General features: G+C 48.5%; 5 non-coding genes across 5 annotated transcripts; all 5 read left to right on the top strand.

Annotated features, from left to right (window-relative positions):
* The first annotated feature begins 3177 nt into the window (after nucleotides 1-3177).
* Nucleotides 3178-3296, top strand: LOC139360352 (5S ribosomal RNA). The gene has a single exon (XR_011617674.1). It is a non-coding gene; the product is annotated as a 5S ribosomal RNA (ribosomal RNA).
* A 2800-nt stretch (nucleotides 3297-6096) lies between these two features.
* On the top strand, nucleotides 6097-6215 carry LOC139360354 (5S ribosomal RNA). Its single transcript, XR_011617682.1, has one exon. It is a non-coding gene; the product is annotated as a 5S ribosomal RNA (ribosomal RNA).
* Nucleotides 6216-10587: 4372 nt separating this feature from the next.
* LOC139360356 (5S ribosomal RNA) lies at nucleotides 10588-10706 on the top strand. Its single transcript, XR_011617684.1, has one exon. It is a non-coding gene; the product is annotated as a 5S ribosomal RNA (ribosomal RNA).
* A 2812-nt stretch (nucleotides 10707-13518) lies between these two features.
* Nucleotides 13519-13637, top strand: LOC139360357 (5S ribosomal RNA). Its single transcript, XR_011617688.1, has one exon. It is a non-coding gene; the product is annotated as a 5S ribosomal RNA (ribosomal RNA).
* A 4372-nt stretch (nucleotides 13638-18009) lies between these two features.
* Nucleotides 18010-18128, top strand: LOC139360358 (5S ribosomal RNA). Its single transcript, XR_011617689.1, has one exon. It is a non-coding gene; the product is annotated as a 5S ribosomal RNA (ribosomal RNA).
* The last annotated feature ends 769 nt before the right edge of the window (nucleotides 18129-18897 follow it).

Here is an 18897-nt window from a genome sequence, read left to right on the forward strand (position 1 = left end):
TGCGCCCGGTCAGACTAGGGGTATAGTTTTAGGCTTCTGCTTGGCTTTCCTTTTCTGTGATGAATTTCACCTCACAGTCTTAGGATATGGTGAGGAGTTTTAGGCATCGATCTTCATATGGGATATTATTCTACAGTTTTCTCTTGTAAAATCTTTGTCTTGCTTTGGTATCAGGGCAATTGTAGCCTCATAGAATGAGTTAGGGAATACTCCCTCCTCTTCAAGGTTTTGGCAGGATTAACAAGGATTACTATTCGTTCTCTAAATATTTGATAGAAGTCAAGTCCAAGGCTTTTTTTTTTGGCAGGAGATATTGGGTTACTGATTCAGTCTCCTTACTAGTTACTCGTCTATTCAGATTTTCACTTTCTTTGTGATTTAGTCTTGGTAGGGTTCATGTTCCTAGGAATTTGTCCATTTCATCCAAGTTATCCAATATGTTGGTGTACAATTGTTCTTAGCACTCTCTTACAATCCTATTCATTTATTTCTTTGAGACAGGATCTCATCTGTCACCCAGGCTAGAGTGCAGTGGTGTGATCTAGGCTCATTACAACCTCCACCTCCCAGGTTCAAGCGATCCTCCTACCTCAGCCTCCTCAGTAGCTGGGACAACAGGCTTTTGCCATCAAGATGGGCTGAATTTTCTTCTTTCTTTCTTTCTTTCTTTCTTTAATTAATTTATTTTTTTTCTTTCCTTTTTATCTTTTTTTTTTTTTTTTTTTTTTTTTTTTTAGTAGAGACCGGGTTTGACCATGTCTCCCAGGCTGGTCTTGAACTCCTGAGCTAAAGTGATTCACCTGCCTGAACCTCCCGAGTAGCTGGGATTACAGGGGCCTACCACCACACCCGGCTATTTTTTTTTTGTATTTTTAGTAGAGATGGTTTCACCATGTTGGCCAGGTTAGTCTTGAACTCCTAACCTCAAGTGATCTGCATGCCTCGGCCTCCCAAAGTGCTGGGATTATAGGTGTGAGCCACTTCACCCTGCCAATCGTTTTCATTTTGACTGGATCCAATAGTAATGTCCCCACTTCCATTTCTGATTTTAGTAATTTGAGTATTCTCTCTTTTTTTCTTAGTCACTCCATAAAGTTTGTCAATTTTATCTTTTAAAAAACCAACTTTCAGTTTTGTTGATTTTCTCCATTTTTGTATTTTCTGTTTTATTTATTTCTGAATTAATCTTTCTTTCTTTCCTTCCTAGGGTTTAATTTGTTCTTTTCTAGTGCCTAAAGTGTAAATTTAGAGTGCTAATTTGAGGTCCTTTGGGTGGTTTTTGTTTTGTTTCCTTTTGAGAGGGAGTCTCGCTCTTGTTGGCCAGGCTGGAGTGCAATGGTGCGATCTCGGCTCACTGCAACCTCTGCCTCCCAGGTTTAAGCAATTCTCTTGCTTCAGCCTCCCAAGTCGCTGGGATTACAGGCGCCTGCCACCACAACCGGCTAATTTTGTATTTTCAGCAGAGACAGGGTTTCTCCCTGTTGTTCAGGCTAGTCTCGAACTCCTGACCTCAGGTGATTGGCTCACCTCAGCCTCCCAAAGTGCTGGGATTACAGGCATTAACCGCGACGCCTGGCTTTCTTTAGGTTTTTTTCATGTAAGCATTTCACACTATAAATTTCCCTGTTAGCACTGCTTTCACTGCATCCCAAAGTTTGGCTATGCTGTGTTTTCATTTTCATTCATTTCTGAGTACAGCTGAGCCTTGAACAACATGGGTTTGAACTGCAAGGGTGCACTTATACAGGAATTGTTTTCAATAAGTACAGTAGGTCCTCTGATTTCATTAATTCTGCATCTGTAACCAAAGGCAGATTGAAAATACAGTCTTCACAGAGCGCAAACCCTGAGGATACAGCGGCCTAACTTTTTTAATGCCCAGGTTTTACAGGGCCAACTGCAAGACTTGACTCTGTGTGGATTTTGGCCTACTTATGGGGTCCTGGAACCAATCCCCTGTGGATACTGACACCCAACTGTATTTTCTGATTTCTCTTGTGGTTTCTTCTTTAACCCATTGGTTGTTTAAGAAAATATCTGAATCTCTTCAAATACCTGAGACTGGATAATTTATTAAAAAGAGACATTTATTTCTCTCAGTTCTCAAGGCTGGGGTGTCCAAGGTCAAGTCATCAGCCCATTCAGTGTCTAAGGAGGGCCCAGTCTCTCCTTCCAAGATGACACAACGTTGCTTCATCTTTCAGAGGGGAAGAACATTGTGTCCCCACACGGAGGAGACGGAGGGAATGAACCCACTCAAGTCCTTTTCTAAGGGCTCTAATTTCATCCATAAGGACTTCTACCCTCATGAGATAATCGCCTCCTAAAGAATCCACCTTTTTACCCTTTTTTTTTTTTTGAGACAGGGTCTCATTGTATTGCCCCTACGGCAGCGCAGTAGCCTGTAGCCTGATCATGGCTCACTGCAGCCTTGACCTCCCAGGCTCAACCAGTCCTCCTGCTTCAGCCTCCTGAGTAGCTGGGACTACAGGCCTGCACCACCACGCCCACCGAATTTGGTGTTTATTCTAGAGACAAGTTTTGCCATTTTGCCCTGGCTGGTCTTGAACTCCTGGGCTCGAACAATCTGACTGCCTTTCCCTTCCAAAGTGCTGGGATGACAGCGTTAGCCACCACCCCAGGCCAGTGCCCACCTCTTAATACTATCATATTGGCAAATAAATTTCAGCATATAAATTTTGGGGGACATTCAGACCATAGCAGTGTGTTCTTTACTTTCCAAAAAGAAAACAGGTCAGTTTATCAGTTTTCCTTGTATTATTGATTTTTAACTCGATTTTGTTGTGGTCAGAGAAGACATTTGATAATACGCTGTTCGCCCTTCGCCAGCCTCGACGACTCTGGGTGAGGGGGCAAGAGGGGGCCTCGCAGGATTCCTGAGCGGCAGGGATCCCAAAGAATACCTGCGCGACAGCGCGGAGGACCCGACGGGGTCCCAGGATCGTGGGCTGTGGGCCCTGACGCCTCGGAGCACTCCCTGTTCCGAGCGGGCCCGACGTGGTGGAAGCTCGGGAGCTCGGCAGCCGGGAGAGGCAGCAGGCGAAGAGGCTCCGGGATCCCGATCCGAGCACGACGACCCCGGGCTGGCGGTGCGGGCTGGAAGCCGGCGGGCATGGCTGGGCCGGCCTCTTGGGGCAGCCAGGCGCCTCTGCCGGCGTCTACGGCCATACCACCCTGAACGCGCCCGATCTCGTCTGATCTCGGAAGCTAAGCAGGGTCGGGCCTGGTTAGTACTTGGATGGGAGACCGCCTGGGAATACCGGGTGCTGTAGGCTTTTTGGCTTGCTTTCTTCTCTTTCTTTCTTTTCTACCTTCCTTTCTTCCCTTCTCTCACTCACTCTTCTTTCTTTCTTTCCTTCTTTCTCTCTTTCTTTCCTTTCTTTCTTTCTTTCTTTCCTTTTTTCTCTCTCTCCCTCTATCTCGCTCTTTCTCTCTCTTTTGCTTTCCTTCTTACTTTCATTCTTTTCTGTTTCTTCCCTTGCTATCTTTCCTTTCTTTCTTTGTCTCTCTCTCTTTCTTTCTTTCGTTCTGCTGTCTTTCCTTCTTTCTTTCTTTCTACCTATCTTTCTTTCTATCCTTCCTCCTTTCTTTCCTTCTTTCTTTCTCTCTCCCTCTCTCTTGCTTGCTCTTTCTTTCTTTCCTTCTTTCATTCTTTTCTTTTTCTTCCCTTGCTATCTTCCTTTTCTTTCTTCTCGTTCTTTCTTCTTTCTTTCTTTCCTTCTTTCTTTCTTTCTCCTATCTCTCTGTCCCTTTCTTTCTCTCTCTTTCTTTATTTCATTCTTTCCTTGTTTCTTGCTTTTCTTTCTCACTTTCTTTTCTTCCTTTCTCTTTCTTTCTTTCTTTCTTTCTTTCTTTCTTTCTTTCTTCTCTTTTTGCTCCTTTCTTTCTTTCTTTCTTTCCTTCCTTCCTTCTTTCTTTCTTTCCTTCCTTCTTTCTTTCTTTCCTTCCTTCTTTCTTTCTTTCCTTCTTTCTTTCTGTCTTTCCTTTTTCTTCCAGACGGAGTCTCGCTGTCACCCAGCCTGGAGTGCAGTGGCAAGATCTCGGCTCACTGCAAGCTCCGCCTCCCGGGTTCACGCCATTCTCCTGCCTCAGCCTCCCAAGCAGCTGGGACTACAGGCGCCCGCCACCACGCCCGGCTCATGTTTTGTAGTTTTAGTGGAGACGGGGTTTCACCGTGTTAGCCAGGCTGGTCTGGATCTCCTGACCTCGTGATCCACCCGCCTCGGCCTCCCAAAGTGCTGGCATTACAGGCGTGATCCACCGCGCCCGGCCTGCTGTAGGCTTTTGTGGCTTCCCCTCTCCCTCCCTTGCCCCTACTATCGCCATGCTTCCCAACCTCCCCGGACTCTGCTCCCCCCTTGTCGCCCGCCTACACCCCCGCCGCAGCCGGGGACCTCCTCCTGGGGGTCCGCCACCAAAGCACCACCGGGCAGCAGCATCCCACCGCTTGCGCCTCGCCGCCGCCCGGCCAGGAGCCCGGCTCCAGCCCTGGAGGGCAGGAGGCCGGACCCCAAAGGCGCAGGCGCGGGTTCCCTGCCGTTCCCGGCGCCTTCCCGCTCCCGGAACGCACAGGCGATTCAATCCATTCACCGGGCGGGCGCCGCCGCAACCTTCCAAACCGGGGGAAGGGGCGGGCAGGGCCAGCGGGTGCCACAGACGCCAGCCGAGACCTCCGCTCCAGAACGCAGGGGCTGCTTTATCCGGGGGAAGGACATTGCTTCGCCAGCAACCAGGAAAACAGTCCCTGTGCACCCGGATTCCCATTGCCACCAACTTCGCGTAAACTCCAGTCCCGAGGACACGCCAGAGACCCAGGCCTCGGGCCCCGTGGGCACGCCCGGTGCCACGGCTCCCGCCAAAAGGGCGGGCGCACTCTGCAAATCAAGGGGCCCACCGCACCGCACCAAGAGCACAGGGAGGTGCCAACACAGGAAGGAGCCTACGAAACCCACCCCCAAAGCAAGCAATTAATCCAAGACAAAACCCGTCTCAGCGCTCCGTTGCTCCTCTCGCATGGACGGCCTGGCCACCCTGTTCTGGCCCAGCCCAAGCCCCCTCCACCCTATCCCGGCCTGCTCAAAAGGGCCCTGCCTACGGGAGCAGGGCGCTCCCTCTCCAAGGCTCTATCGCTCTCGCTCTCTAGCTCCCTGCCCCTCTCTCTTCTGGGTTTGCCCCTGCACCTCGCGCTATTTCTGTCGCCTTTCCTCTGTCTCTCCCTCTCTGTCTGTCTTTCTCGCTCTCTCTGTCCCTCTCTCTATCTCTGCCTCTCTGTCTCTTTCCCTCTCCACCTCCCCTGTCTCTCTCGATCGCTGTCTCTCTCCCTCCCTCGGTTTCAATCTCTCCATCTATCTCTTCCTTGCTCTCCTTCAAGCCGTTTGTGTGTGCACGTATGTGTGTGTGTGTGTGTGTGTGTGTGTGTGTGTGTGTGTGTGTCTGTGTCTGTGTCTGAGCGCGCGCGCGTGTGTGGGTTCCCGCGCGCGAGCGCCCGGGTGTGTCTGTGTGTGGGGCTGTGGATTTGCTGCTGGTGGTGGTGGGGTGTTTCTGGGTTTCTCTCAGCCCCTCTCGCCGGGGATCAGGCTGCCGGCTCTAGTGCCAGCCCGGGGCAAAGCAGGGCCATCCCCCAACACCCCAGCCCCCACGCCCTCTTGCCCACCGGCCGGGTCTTGGTCGGGACAAGCCACCGTGGTGGGGGCGTTGTGAGAAAAAGGCCAGGCGCGGCTGGGCCGGCTGTTCGCCCTTGGCCAGCCCTGACGCCTCTGGGGGTGTGGGCCAAGAGGGGGCCTCGCAGGAGCTCCCCAGCGGCCAGGGATCCAAAAGAATACCTCCACGACAGGGCGGAGGACCCGCCGGGGTCCCAGGATCGTGGGCCCTGGGCCCCGACGCCTCGGAGCACTCCCTGTTCCGAGCGGGCCCGACGTGGTGGAAGCTCGGGAGCTCGGCAGCCGGGAGAGGCAGCAGGCGAAGAGGCTCCGGGATCCCGATCCGAGCACGACGACCCCGGGCTGGCGGTGCGGGCTGGAAGCCGGCGGGCATGGCTGGGCCGGGCTCTTGGGGCAGCCAGGCGCCTCTGCCGGCGTCTACGGCCATACCACCCTGAACGCGCCCGATCTCGTCTGATCTCGGAAGCTAAGCAGGGTCGGGCCTGGTTAGTACTTGGATGGGAGACCGCCTGGGAATACCGGGTGCTGTAGGCTTTTTGGCTTGCTTTCTTCTCTTTCTTTCTTTTCTACCTTCCTTTCTTCCCTTCTCTCACTCACTCTTCTTTCTTTCTTTCCTTCTTTCTCTCTTTCTTTCCTTTCTTTCTTTCTTTCCTTCTTTCTTTCTCTCTCTCCCTCTTTCTATCTCGCTCTTTCTCTCTCTTGTGCTTTCCTTCTTACTTTCATTCTTTTCTGTTTCTCCCCTTGCTATCTTTCCTTTCTTTCTTTGTCTCTCTCTCTTTCTCTTTCTTTCTTCCTTCCTTCCTTTCTTCCTTCCTCTCTATCTCTCTATCACTCTTTCTTTCTTTCTTTCCTTCCTTCTTTCTTTCTCTTTGTTTTCTTTCTTTCTTTCCTTCTTTCTCTCTCTCTCTCTTTCTCACTCTTTCTCTCTTTCTTTCCTTCTTTTCTTTTTCTTCCTTTGCTATCTTTGTTTTCTTTCTTTCTCTTTTCTTTTCTTTCCTTCTTTCTTTCTTTCTCCTATCTCTCTGTCTCTTTCTTTCTCTTTCTCTTTCTTTATTTCGTTCTTTCCTTTTCTCTTGCTTTTCTTTCTTTCTCACTTTCTTCCTTTCTCTTTCTTTCTTTCTTTCATTCTTTCTTCGGTCTTTGCCTCTTTCTTCCTTTCTTTCTTTCCTTCTTACTTTCATTCTTTTCTTTTTCTTCCCTTACTATCTTTCCCTTCTTTCTTTCTCTCTCTTTCTTTCTCTCTCTTTCTTTCTCTCTCTCTCTTTCTCTCTCTTTCTTTCTTTCTTTCTTTTCTTTCTTTCTTTCTTTCTTTCTTTCTTTCTTTCTTTCTTTCTTTCTTTCTTTCTTTCTTTCTTTCTTTCTTTCTTTCTTTCTTTCTTTCTTTCTTTCCTACTTGGTTTCTTTCTTTCTTTCCTTTTTCTTCCAGACGGAGTCTCACTCTGTCACCCAACCTGGAGTGCAGTGGCAAGATCTGGGCCCACTGCAAGCTCCGCCTCCCGGGTTCACGCCATTCTCCTGCCTCAGCCTCCTGAGTAGCTGGGATTACAGGCATGCACCACCACACCTGGCTAATTTTGTATTTTTAGTAGAGACGGGGTTTCTCCATGTTGGTTAGCTTGGTCTTGGTCTGGAACTCCCAACTTCAGGCGATCCACCCACTTTCCCAAAGTGCTAGGATACCCAAAGTGCTAGGATTACAGGCGTGAGTCACCAGCGCCCGGTCAGACTAGGGGTATAGTTTTAGGCTTCTGCTTGGCTTTCCTTTTCTGTGATGAATTTCACCTCACAGTCTTAGGATATGGTGAGGAGTTTTAGGCATCGATCTTCATATGGGATATTATTCTACAGTTTTCTCTTGTAAAATCTTTGTCTTGCTTTGGTATCAGGGCAATTGTAGCCTCATAGAATGAGTTAGGGAATACTCCCTCCTCTTCAAGGTTTTGGCAGGATTAACAAGGATTACTATTCGTTCTCTAAATATTTGATAGAGAAGTCAAGTCCAAGGCTTTTTTTTTTTTTTTTTTTTTTTTGGCAGGAGATATTGGGTTACTGATTCAGTCTCCTTACTAGTTACTAGTCTATTCAGATTTTCACTTTCTTTGTGATTTAGTCTTGGTAGGGTTCATGTTCCTAGGAATTTGTCCATTTCATCCAAGTTATCCAATATGTTGGTGTACAATTGTTCTTAGCACTCTCTTACAATCCTATTCATTTATTTCTTTGAGACAGGATCTCATCTGTCACCCAGGCTAGAGTGCAGTGGTGTGATCTAGGCTCATTACAACCTCCACCTCCCAGGTTCAAGCGATCCTCCTACCTCAGCCTCCTCAGTAGCTGGGACAACAGGCTTTTGCCATCAAGATGGGCTGAATTTTCTTCTTTCTTTCTTTCTTTCTTTCTTTAATTAATTTATTTTTTTTCTTTCCTTTTTATCTTTTTTTTTTTTTTTTTTTTTTTTTTTTTTTGTAGAGACCGGGTTTGACCATGTCTCCCAGGCTGGTCTTGAACTCCTGAGCTAAAGTGATTCACCTGCCTGAACCTCCCGAGTAGCTGGGATTACAGGGGCCTACCACCACACCCGGCTATTTTTTTTTTGTATTTTTAGTAGAGATGGTTTCACCATGTTGGCCAGGTTAGTCTTGAACTCCTAACCTCAAGTGATCTGCATGCCTCGGCCTCCCAAAGTGCTGGGATTATAGGTGTGAGCCACTTCACCCTGCCAATCGTTTTCATTTTGACTGGATCCAATAGTAATGTCCCCACTTCCATTTCTGATTTTAGTAATTTGAGTATTCTCTCTTTTTTTCTTAGTCACTCCATAAAGTTTGTCAATTTTATCTTTTAAAAAACCAACTTTCAGTTTTGTTGATTTTCTCCATTTTTGTATTTTCTGTTTTATTTATTTCTGAATTAATCTTTCTTTCTTTCCTTCCTAGGGTTTAATTTGTTCTTTTCTAGTGCCTAAAGTGTAAATTTAGAGTGCTAATTTGAGGTCCTTTGGGTGTTTTTTGTTTTGTTTCCTTTTGAGAGGGAGTCTCGCTCTTGTTGGCCAGGCTGGAGTGCAATGGTGCGATCTCGGCTCACTGCAACCTCTGCCTCCCAGGTTTAAGCAATTCTCTTGCTTCAGCCTCCCAAGTCGCTGGGATTACAGGCGCCTGCCACCACAACCGGCTAATTTTGTATTTTCAGCAGAGACAGGGTTTCTCCCTGTTGTTCAGGCTAGTCTCGAACTCCTGACCTCAGGTGATTGGCTCACCTCAGCCTCCCAAAGTGCTGGGATTACAGGCATTAACCGCGACGCCTGGCTTTCTTTAGGTTTTTTTCATGTAAGCATTTCACACTATAAATTTCCCTGTTAGCACTGCTTTCACTGCATCCCAAAGTTTGGCTATGCTGTGTTTTCATTTTCATTCATTTCTGAGTACAGCTGAGCCTTGAACAACATGGGTTTGAACTGCAAGGGTGCACTTATACAGGAATTGTTTTCAATAAGTACAGTAGGTCCTCTGATTTCATTAATTCTGCATCTGTAACCAAAGGCAGATTGAAAATACAGTCTTCACAGAGCGCAAACCCTGAGGATACAGCGGCCTAACTTTTTTAATGCCCAGGTTTTACAGGGCCAACTGCAAGACTTGACTCTGTGTGGATTTTGGCCTACTTATGGGGTCCTGGAACCAATCCCCTGTGGATACTGACACCCAACTGTATTTTCTGATTTCTCTTGTGGTTTCTTCTTTAACCCATTGGTTGTTTAAGAAAATATCTGAATCTCTTCAAATACCTGAGACTGGATAATTTATTAAAAAGAGACATTTATTTCTCTCAGTTCTCAAGGCTGGGGTGTCCAAGGTCAAGTCATCAGCCCATTCAGTGTCTAAGGAGGGCCCAGTCTCTCCTTCCAAGATGACACAACGTTGCTTCATCTTTCAGAGGGGAAGAACATTGTGTCCCCACACGGAGGAGACGGAGGGAATGAACCCACTCAAGTCCTTTTCTAAGGGCTCTAATTTCATCCATAAGGACTTCTACCCTCATGAGATAATCGCCTCCTAAAGAATCCACCTTTTTACCCTTTTTTTTTTTTTGAGACAGGGTCTCATTGTATTGCCCCTACGGCAGCGCAGTAGCCTGTAGCCTGATCATGGCTCACTGCAGCCTTGACCTCCCAGGCTCAACCAGTCCTCCTGCTTCAGCCTCCTGAGTAGCTGGGACTACAGGCCTGCACCACCACGCCCACCGAATTTGGTGTTTATTCTAGAGACAAGTTTTGCCATTTTGCCCTGGCTGGTCTTGAACTCCTGGGCTCGAACAATCTGACTGCCTTTCCCTTCCAAAGTGCTGGGATGACAGCGTTAGCCACCACCCCAGGCCAGTGCCCACCTCTTAATACTATCATATTGGCAAATAAATTTCAGCATATAAATTTTGGGGGACATTCAGACCATAGCAGTGTGTTCTTTACTTTCCAAAAAGAAAACAGGTCAGTTTATCAGTTTTCCTTGTATTATTGATTTTTAACTCGATTTTGTTGTGGTCAGAGAAGACATTTGATAATACGCTGTTCGCCCTTCGCCAGCCTCGACGACTCTGGGTGAGGGGGCAAGAGGGGGCCTCGCAGGATTCCTGAGCGGCAGGGATCCCAAAGAATACCTGCGCGACAGCGCGGAGGACCCGACGGGGTCCCAGGATCGTGGGCTGTGGGCCCTGACGCCTCGGAGCACTCCCTGTTCCGAGCGGGCCCGACGTGGTGGAAGCTCGGGAGCTCGGCAGCCGGGAGAGGCAGCAGGCGAAGAGGCTCCGGGATCCCGATCCGAGCACGACGACCCCGGGCTGGCGGTGCGGGCTGGAAGCCGGCGGGCATGGCTGGGCCGGGCTCTTGGGGCAGCCAGGCGCCTCTGCCGGCGTCTACGGCCATACCACCCTGAACGCGCCCGATCTCGTCTGATCTCGGAAGCTAAGCAGGGTCGGGCCTGGTTAGTACTTGGATGGGAGACCGCCTGGGAATACCGGGTGCTGTAGGCTTTTTGGCTTGCTTTCTTCTCTTTCTTTCTTTTCTACCTTCCTTTCTTCCCTTCTCTCACTCACTCTTCTTTCTTTCTTTCCTTCTTTCTCTCTTTCTTTCCTTTCTTTCTTTCTTTCTTTCCTTTTTTCTCTCTCTCCCTCTATCTCGCTCTTTCTCTCTCTTTTGCTTTCCTTCTTACTTTCATTCTTTTCTGTTTCTTCCCTTGCTATCTTTCCTTTCTTTCTTTGTCTCTCTCTCTTTCTTTCTTTCGTTCTGCTGTCTTTCCTTCTTTCTTTCTTTCTACCTATCTTTCTTTCTATCCTTCCTCCTTTCTTTCCTTCTTTCTTTCTCTCTCCCTCTCTCTTGCTTGCTCTTTCTTTCTTTCCTTCTTTCATTCTTTTCTTTTTCTTCCCTTGCTATCTTCCTTTTCTTTCTTCTCGTTCTTTCTTCTTTCTTTCTTTCCTTCTTTCTTTCTTTCTCCTATCTCTCTGTCCCTTTCTTTCTCTCTCTTTCTTTATTTCATTCTTTCCTTGTTTCTTGCTTTTCTTTCTCACTTTCTTTTCTTCCTTTCTCTTTCTTTCTTTCTTTCTTTCTTTCTTTCTTCTCTTTTTGCTCCTTTCTTTCTTTCTTTCTTTCCTTCCTTCTTTCTTTCTTTCCTTCCTTCTTTCTTTCTTTCCTTCCTTCTTTCTTTCTTTCCTTCTTTCTTTCTGTCTTTCCTTCTTTCTTTCTGTCTTTCCTTTTTCTTCCAGACGGAGTCTCGCTGTCACCCAGCCTGGAGTGCAGTGGCAAGATCTCGGCTCACTGCAAGCTCCGCCTCCCGGGTTCACGCCATTCTCCTGCCTCAGCCTCCCAAGCAGCTGGGACTACAGGCGCCCGCCACCACGCCCGGCTCATGTTTTGTAGTTTTAGTGGAGACGGGGTTTCACCGTGTTAGCCAGGCTGGTCTGGATCTCCTGACCTCGTGATCCACCCGCCTCGGCCTCCCAAAGTGCTGGCATTACAGGCGTGATCCACCGCGCCCGGCCTGCTGTAGGCTTTTGTGGCTTCCCCTCTCCCTCCCTTGCCCCTACTATCGCCATGCTTCCCAACCTCCCCGGACTCTGCTCCCCCCTTGTCGCCCGCCTACACCCCCGCCGCAGCCGGGGACCTCCTCCTGGGGGTCCGCCACCAAAGCACCACCGGGCAGCAGCATCCCACCGCTTGCGCCTCGCCGCCGCCCGGCCAGGAGCCCGGCTCCAGCCCTGGAGGGCAGGAGGCCGGACCCCAAAGGCGCAGGCGCGGGTTCCCTGCCGTTCCCGGCGCCTTCCCGCTCCCGGAACGCACAGGCGATTCAATCCATTCACCGGGCGGGCGCCGCCGCAACCTTCCAAACCGGGGGAAGGGGCGGGCAGGGCCAGCGGGTGCCACAGACGCCAGCCGAGACCTCCGCTCCAGAACGCAGGGGCTGCTTTATCCGGGGGAAGGACATTGCTTCGCCAGCAACCAGGAAAACAGTCCCTGTGCACCCGGATTCCCATTGCCACCAACTTCGCGTAAACTCCAGTCCCGAGGACACGCCAGAGACCCAGGCCTCGGGCCCCGTGGGCACGCCCGGTGCCACGGCTCCCGCCAAAAGGGCGGGCGCACTCTGCAAATCAAGGGGCCCACCGCACCGCACCAAGAGCACAGGGAGGTGCCAACACAGGAAGGAGCCTACGAAACCCACCCCCAAAGCAAGCAATTAATCCAAGACAAAACCCGTCTCAGCGCTCCGTTGCTCCTCTCGCATGGACGGCCTGGCCACCCTGTTCTGGCCCAGCCCAAGCCCCCTCCACCCTATCCCGGCCTGCTCAAAAGGGCCCTGCCTACGGGAGCAGGGCGCTCCCTCTCCAAGGCTCTATCGCTCTCGCTCTCTAGCTCCCTGCCCCTCTCTCTTCTGGGTTTGCCCCTGCACCTCGCGCTATTTCTGTCGCCTTTCCTCTGTCTCTCCCTCTCTGTCTGTCTTTCTCGCTCTCTCTGTCCCTCTCTCTATCTCTGCCTCTCTGTCTCTTTCCCTCTCCACCTCCCCTGTCTCTCGCGATCGCTGTCTCTCTCCCTCCCTCGGTTTCAATCTCTCCATCTATCTCTTCCTTGCTCTCCTTCAAGCCGTTTGTGTGTGCACGTATGTGTGTGTGTGTGTGTGTGTGTGTGTGTGTGTGTGTGTGTGTGTGTCTGTGTCTGTGTCTGAGCGCGCGCGCGTGTGTGGGTTCCCGCGCGCGAGCGCCCGGGTGTGTCTGTGTGTGGGGCTGTGGATTTGCTGCTGGTGGTGGTGGGGTGTTTCTGGGTTTCTCTCAGCCCCTCTCGCCGGGGATCAGGCTGCCGGCTCTAGTGCCAGCCCGGGGCAAAGCAGGGCCATCCCCCAACACCCCAGCCCCCACGCCCTCTTGCCCACCGGCCGGGTCTTGGTCGGGACAAGCCACCGTGGTGGGGGCGTTGTGAGAAAAAGGCCAGGCGCGGCTGGGCCGGCTGTTCGCCCTTGGCCAGCCCTGACGCCTCTGGGGGTGTGGGCCAAGAGGGGGCCTCGCAGGAGCTCCCCAGCGGCCAGGGATCCAAAAGAATACCTCCACGACAGGGCGGAGGACCCGCCGGGGTCCCAGGATCGTGGGCCCTGGGCCCCGACGCCTCGGAGCACTCCCTGTTCCGAGCGGGCCCGACGTGGTGGAAGCTCGGGAGCTCGGCAGCCGGAAGAGGCAGCAGGCGAAGAGGCTCCGGGATCCCGATCCGAGCACGACGACCCCGGGCTGGCGGTGCGGGCTGGAAGCCGGCGGGCATGGCTGGGCCGGGCTCTTGGGGCAGCCAGGCGCCTCTGCCGGCGTCTACGGCCATACCACCCTGAACGCGCCCGATCTCGTCTGATCTCGGAAGCTAAGCAGGGTCGGGCCTGGTTAGTACTTGGATGGGAGACCGCCTGGGAATACCGGGTGCTGTAGGCTTTTTGGCTTGCTTTCTTCTCTTTCTTTCTTTTCTACCTTCCTTTCTTCCCTTCTCTCACTCACTCTTCTTTCTTTCTTTCCTTCTTTCTCTCTTTCTTTCCTTTCTTTCTTTCTTTCCTTCTTTCTTTCTCTCTCTCCCTCTTTCTATCTCGCTCTTTCTCTCTCTTGTGCTTTCCTTCTTACTTTCATTCTTTTCTGTTTCTCCCCTTGCTATCTTTCCTTTCTTTCTTTGTCTCTCTCTCTTTCTCTTTCTTTCTTCCTTCCTTCCTTTCTTCCTTCCTCTCTATCTCTCTATCACTCTTTCTTTCTTTCTTTCCTTCCTTCTTTCTTTCTCTTTGTTTTCTTTCTTTCTTTCCTTCTTTCTCTCTCTCTCTCTTTCTCACTCTTTCTCTCTTTCTTTCCTTCTTTTCTTTTTCTTCCTTTGCTATCTTTGTTTTCTTTCTTTCTCTTTTCTTTTCTTTCCTTCTTTCTTTCTTTCTCCTATCTCTCTGTCTCTTTCTTTCTCTTTCTCTTTCTTTATTTCGTTCTTTCCTTTTCTCTTGCTTTTCTTTCTTTCTCACTTTCTTCCTTTCTCTTTCTTTCTTTCTTTCATTCTTTCTTCGGTCTTTGCCTCTTTCTTCCTTTCTTTCTTTCCTTCTTACTTTCATTCTTTTCTTTTTCTTCCCTTACTATCTTTCCCTTCTTTCTTTCTCTCTCTTTCTTTCTCTCTCTTTCTTTCTCTCTCTCTCTTTCTCTCTCTTTCTTTCTTTCTTTCTTTTCTTTCTTTCTTTCTTTCTTTCTTTCTTTCTTTCTTTCTTTCTTTCTTTCTTTCTTTCTTTCTTTCTTTCTTTCTTTCTTTCTTTCTTTCTTTCCTACTTGGTTTCTTTCTTTCTTTCCTTTTTCTTCCAGACGGAGTCTCACTCTGTCACCCAACCTGGAGTGCAGTGGCAAGATCTGGGCCCACTGCAAGCTCCGCCTCCCGGGTTCACGCCATTCTCCTGCCTCAGCCTCCTGAGTAGCTGGGATTACAGGCATGCACCACCACACCTGGCTAATTTTGTATTTTTAGTAGAGACGGGGTTTCTCCATGTTGGTTAGCTTGGTCTTGGTCTGGAACTCCCAACTTCAGGCGATCCACCCACTTTCCCAAAGTGCTAGGATACCCAAAGTGCTAGGATTACAGGCGTGAGTCACCAGCGCCCGGTCAGACTAGGGGTATAGTTTTAGGCTTCTGCTTGGCTTTCCTTTTCTGTGATGAATTTCACCTCACAGTCTTAGGATATGGTGAGGAGTTTTAGGCATCGATCTTCATATGGGATATTATTCTACAGTTTTCTCTTGTAAAATCTTTGTCTTGCTTTGGTATCAGGGCAATTGTAGCCTCATAGAATGAGTTAGGGAATACTCCCTCCTCTTCAAGGTTTTGGCAGGATTAACAAGGATTACTATTCGTTCTCTAAATATTTGATAGAGAAGTCAAGTCCAAGGCTTTTTTTTTTTTTTTTTTTTTTTTTGGCAGGAGATATTGGGTTACTGATTCAGTCTCCTTACTAGTTACTAGTCTATTCAGATTTTCACTTTCTTTGTGATTTAGTCTTGGTAGGGTTCATGTTCCTAGGAATTTGTCCATTTCATCCAAGTTATCCAATATGTTGGTGTACAATTGTTCTTAGCACTCTCTTACAATCCTATTCATTTATTTCTTTGAGACAGGATCTCATCTGTCACCCAGGCTAGAGTGCAGTGGTGTGATCTAGGCTCATTACAACCTCCACCTCCCAGGTTCAAGCGATCCTCCTACCTCAGCCTCCTCAGTAGCTGGGACAACAGGCTTTTGCCATCAAGATGGGCTGAATTTTCTTCTTTCTTTCTTTCTTTCTTTCTTTCTTTAATTTATTTTTTTTCTTTCCTTTTTATCTTTTTTTTTTTTTTTTTTTTTTTTTTTTTTTTTGTAGAGACCGGGTTTGACCATGTCTCCCAGGCTGGTCTTGAACTCCTGAGCTAAAGTGATTCACCTGCCTGAACCTCCCGAGTAGCTGGGATTACAGGGGCCTACCACCACACCCGGCTCTTTTTTTTTTTGTATTTTTAGTAGAGATGGTTTCACCATGTTGGCCAGGTTAGTCTTGAACTCCTAACCTCAAGTGATCTGCATGCCTCGGCCTCCCAAAGTGCTGGGATTATAGGTGTGAGCCACTTCACCCTGCCAATCGTTTTCATTTTGACTGGATCCAATAGTAATGTCCCCACTTCCATTTCTGATTTTAGTAATTTGAGTATTCTCTCTTTTTTTCTTAGTCACTCCATAAAGTTTGTCAATTTTATCTTTTAAAAAACCAACTTTCAGTTTTGTTGATTTTCTCCATTTTTGTATTTTCTGTTTTATTTATTTCTGAATTAATCTTTCTTTCTTTCCTTCCTAGGGTTTAATTTGTTCTTTTCTAGTGCCTAAAGTGTAAATTTAGAGTGCTAATTTGAGGTCCTTTGGGTGTTTTTTGTTTTGTTTCCTTTTGAGAGGGAGTCTCGCTCTTGTTGGCCAGGCTGGAGTGCAATGGTGCGATCTCGGCTCACTGCAACCTCTGCCTCCCAGGTTTAAGCAATTCTCTTGCTTCAGCCTCCCAAGTCGCTGGGATTACAGGCGCCTGCCACCACAACCGGCTAATTTTGTATTTTCAGCAGAGACAGGGTTTCTCCCTGTTGTTCAGGCTAGTCTCGAACTCCTGACCTCAGGTGATTGGCTCACCTCAGCCTCCCAAAGTGCTGGGATTACAGGCATTAACCGCGACGCCTGGCTTTCTTTAGGTTTTTTTCATGTAAGCATTTCACACTATAAATTTCCCTGTTAGCACTGCTTTCACTGCATCCCAAAGTTTGGCTATGCTGTGTTTTCATTTTCATTCATTTCTGAGTACAGCTGAGCCTTGAACAACATGGGTTTGAACTGCAAGGGTGCACTTATACAGGAATTGTTTTCAATAAGTACAGTAGGTCCTCTGATTTCATTAATTCTGCATCTGTAACCAAAGGCAGATTGAAAATACAGTCTTCACAGAGCGCAAACCCTGAGGATACAGCGGCCTAACTTTTTTAATGCCCAGGTTTTACAGGGCCAACTGCAAGACTTGACTCTGTGTGGATTTTGGCCTACTTATGGGGTCCTGGAACCAATCCCCTGTGGATACTGACACCCAACTGTATTTTCTGATTTCTCTTGTGGTTTCTTCTTTAACCCATTGGTTGTTTAAGAAAATATCTGAATCTCTTCAAATACCTGAGACTGGATAATTTATTAAAAAGAGACATTTATTTCTCTCAGTTCTCAAGGCTGGGGTGTCCAAGGTCAAGTCATCAGCCCATTCAGTGTCTAAGGAGGGCCCAGTCTCTCCTTCCAAGATGACACAACGTTGCTTCATCTTTCAGAGGGGAAGAACATTGTGTCCCCACACGGAGGAGACGGAGGGAATGAACCCACTCAAGTCCTTTTCTAAGGGCTCTAATTTCATCCATAAGGACTTCTACCCTCATGAGATAATCGCCTCCTAAAGAATCCACCTTTTTACCCTTTTTTTTTTTTTGAGACAGGGTCTCATTGTATTGCCCCTACGGCAGCGCAGTAGCCTGTAGCCTGATCATGGCTCACTGCAGCCTTGACCTCCCAGGCTCAACCAGTCCTCCTGCTTCAGCCTCCTGAGTAGCTGGGACTACAGGCCTGCACCACCACGCCCACCGAATTTGGTGTTTATTCTAGAGACAAGTTTTGCCATTTTGCCCTGGCTGGTCTTGAACTCCTGGGCTCGAACAATCTGACTGCCTTTCCCTTCCAAAGTGCTGGGATGACAGCGTTAGCCACCACCCCAGGCCAGTGCCCACCTCTTAATACTATCATATTGGCAAATAAATTTCAGCATATAAATTTTGGGGGACATTCAGACCATAGCAGTGTGTTCTTTACTTTCCAAAAAGAAAACAGGTCAGTTTATCAGTTTTCCTTGTATTATTGATTTTTAACTCGATTTTGTTGTGGTCAGAGAAGACATTTGATAATACGCTGTTCGCCCTTCGCCAGCCTCGACGACTCTGGGTGAGGGGGCAAGAGGGGGCCTCGCAGGATTCCTGAGCGGCAGGGATCCCAAAGAATACCTGCGCGACAGCGCGGAGGACCCGACGGGGTCCCAGGATCGTGGGCTGTGGGCCCTGACGCCTCGGAGCACTCCCTGTTCCGAGCGGGCCCGACGTGGTGGAAGCTCGGGAGCTCGGCAGCCGGGAGAGGCAGCAGGCGAAGAGGCTCCGGGATCCCGATCCGAGCACGACGACCCCGGGCTGGCGGTGCGGGCTGGAAGCCGGCGGGCATGGCTGGGCCGGCCTCTTGGGGCAGCCAGGCGCCTCTGCCGGCGTCTACGGCCATACCACCCTGAACGCGCCCGATCTCGTCTGATCTCGGAAGCTAAGCAGGGTCGGGCCTGGTTAGTACTTGGATGGGAGACCGCCTGGGAATACCGGGTGCTGTAGGCTTTTTGGCTTGCTTTCTTCTCTTTCTTTTCTACCTTCCTTTCTTCCCTTCTCTCACTCACTCTTCTTTCTTTCTTTCCTTCTTTCTCTCTTTCTTTCCTTTCTTTCTTTCTTTCCTTTTTTCTCTCTCTCCCTCTATCTCGCTCTTTCTCTCTCTTGTGCTTTCCTTCTTACTTTCATTCTTTTCTGTTTCTTCCCTTGCTATCTTTCCTTTCTTTCTTTGTCTCTCTCTCTTTCTTTCTTTCGTTCTGCTGTCTTTCCTTCTTTCTTTCTTTCTACCTATCTTTCTTTCTATCCTTCCTCCTTTCTTTCCTTCTTTCTTTCTCTCTCCCTCTCTCTTGCTTGCTCTTTCTTTCTTTCCTTCTTTCATTCTTTTCTTTTTCTTCCCTTGCTATCTTCCTTTTCTTTCTTCTCGTTCTTTCTTCTTTCTTTCTTTCCTTCTTTCTTTCTTTCTCCTATCTCTCTGTCCCTTTCTTTCTCTCTCTTTCTTTATTTCATTCTTTCCTTGTTTCTTGCTTTTCTTTCTCACTTTCTTTTCTTCCTTTCTCTTTCTTTCTTTCTTTCTTTCTTTCTTTCTTCTCTTTTTGCTCCTTTCTTTCTTTCTTTCTTTCCTTCCTTCTTTCTTTCTTTCCTTCCTTCTTTCTTTCTTTCCTTCCTTCTTTCTTTCTTTCCTTCCTTCTTTCTTTCTTTCCTTCTTTCTTTCTGTCTTTCCTTTTTCTTCCAGACGGAGTCTCGCTGTCACCCAGCCTGGAGTGCAGTGGCAAGATCTCGG

This window comes from Macaca nemestrina, chromosome 1 (assembly GCF_043159975.1).
Source record: "Macaca nemestrina isolate mMacNem1 chromosome 1, mMacNem.hap1, whole genome shotgun sequence".
In the NCBI taxonomy this organism is placed as follows: Eukaryota; Metazoa; Chordata; class Mammalia; order Primates; family Cercopithecidae; genus Macaca; species Macaca nemestrina.